General features: G+C 36.9%; 1 non-coding gene across 1 annotated transcript; it reads right to left on the bottom strand.

Moving 5' to 3' along the window:
• Positions 1-1,036: 1,036 nt before the first annotated feature.
• LOC120576249 (small nucleolar RNA R71) lies at positions 1,037-1,143 on the bottom strand. Its single transcript, XR_005642326.1, has one exon. It is a non-coding gene; the product is annotated as a small nucleolar RNA R71 (small nucleolar RNA).
• Between the last annotated feature and the right edge of the window lie 1,110 nt (positions 1,144-2,253).

Here is a 2,253-nt window from a genome sequence, read left to right as displayed (position 1 = left end):
TTTATCCATCATCTCAAATATCAATTCATAAACGAAAGTGGAGCTTTGATATTCGAACAAGTGAATTTAGACAAAGATTGTAAAGGCAGCGAAATAGTCTTTACAATCTTTGAGACATATAGTTTCGATCTTTAAGGGAACTAATAATGATCAAGTCAGCGAAATAGACTTGGTTGTTAGAGGAACCAAAATCTAATAGTAATCAAGTCAGCGAAATAGGCTTGGTTGCTAGAGGAACAAAAGAGAAACTGTCTTGAGAAATTAGGTCTAACATAAGGTTATAAGTTTAATAGTTTGATTTGTGAAGGACTTGTCATTAGGATGAACCAATAATTCCAAGGCTTTTATCTTTTCTTTTGTTATTTTTCTTTTAATTAAAAATACAAACTTTTGTACCTTCTAAACCTTCAGTCTAATTATTATTTAAAGTTAATTGAATTCCTAACTCCCTGTTGGAACGATACTCTATTTTTACTACTTCGGTAAGACCGTGCACTTGCGGTTTTATCCCATCAAGTTTTTGGCGCCGCTGCCGGGGAGATATTGCAATTTGATTAACTTTTTTTTTTTTAACGATTAGACTGAAAAAAAAAATATTTTTATTTCTTTGTTTTTACTGTTAACTTCTTGGGTTCTTATTCTAAGATGAAAAACACACAATAATAACTATATGGCTGAAAAACGTGCTCTCAAAGAGTATGCAATCACATCTTCAGATGAGCCGTACGATGCTATTGTGTACCCAACGGTTGAGGGTAGTAAATTTGAAATAAAGCCTGCACTTATTTACCTAGTGCAACAAAATCAATTTTTCGGATCACCCACTGAGGATCCGAATCTTCATGTTTCAATTTTTTTAAGACTCAGTGGAACTTTGAAGGCAAATCAAGAGGCCGTAAGGCTGCACCTCTTTCCTTTCTCTTTGAGGGATAGAGCTAGTGCTTGGTTTCATTCATTGCAAATTGGTTCTATCACTTCATGGGACCAAATGAGGAAGACATTTCTTTCCCAATTCTTTCCCCATAGTAAAACTGCTCAATTGAGGAGTGAAATCACACAATTCACTCAAAAAGATGGTGAATCTCTTTACGATGCGTGGGAGCGTTTCAAAGAAATGCTTAGGCTTTGCCCCCATCATGGTTTTGAGAATTGGCTTATTATCCACATTTTTTATAATGGTCTTTTGTTTTCCACAAAAATGAATGTTGATGCAGCTGCAGGTGGAGCGCTGATGAATAAAACTTTCACAGGAGCATATGATTTGATCGAGGACATGGCACAAAACCACTATCAATGGACAAGTGAGAGAGTTATCACTGATGTTATTCCTCCACCCTCTAAAAAAGAGGAAGGTATGTACCAGGTTTCTACCCTTGATCATCTATCTGATAAGGTGGACACACTTCTTCAAAAATTTGATAAATTAAGTGTAAGCGTCGTCACACCTGCTCTTGTTTCACCACCTTGTGAATTTTGTGGAATACTTAGCCATACTGGTGTTGAATGCCAACTAGGTAGTGTTGCTAAAAGTCCCAACCAAAGAGTCCTTCAGAAATCCAGCTTGGAAATTTTACTAGAAAAACATGCTATGGAGCAATCCAAGCAATTTCAAGAACTTAAAAATCAAACTGGATTTTTGAATGACTCTCTTGTCAAGCTTATATCTAAAGTGGACTCCATTGCTACTCACACTAGAATGCTAGAAACTCAAATCTCTCAAGTAGCCCAAAAAGTAGCTACTTCCTCTCAAACCCCCAAAGTCTTTCCAAGTCAAACTGAAGCCAACCCCAAAGACCTTATAAATGTTATTCAACTTAGGGTCGGTAAGCAGTTAGAGGACCCCATTATGAAAACTAAGACAATTGAGGGTGAGATAGAGAGTGAAAAGCAACAAGGTGAGAAAGTCATAGGAGAGAGTGATAAGCCAATCGTTTCACCACCTTATAAACTCAAAATCCATGTCCCACAAAGGCTTGCTAAGCCTAACCTCATAGTGATTGAGAGTTTTTCCACCCCTTGTGTGATTGAGAGTGAAACCATTGACAAAGCTATGTGTGATTTGGGAGAGAATCTCAGGTTGATGCCACTATCCCTTTGGGAAAGATTGGGTATTGGGTAGAGAAACCTTCTAATCGTCAAGCTAATGACTCTAAAAGAGCGCTTCGTGGTAGGCAACACACGAGTTTAATTGCTTTTATTTTGTTTGTTTTGTGTTGCTTTAATTTGTTTTGTAGGTATTTATCCAAATATGAT

This window comes from Medicago truncatula, chromosome 6 (assembly GCF_003473485.1).
Source record: "Medicago truncatula cultivar Jemalong A17 chromosome 6, MtrunA17r5.0-ANR, whole genome shotgun sequence".
NCBI classification, from domain to species: Eukaryota; Viridiplantae; Streptophyta; class Magnoliopsida; order Fabales; family Fabaceae; genus Medicago; species Medicago truncatula.
Note: the sequence above shows the minus strand (reverse complement) of the source record. Positions and strands in the feature narration are given on the sequence as shown.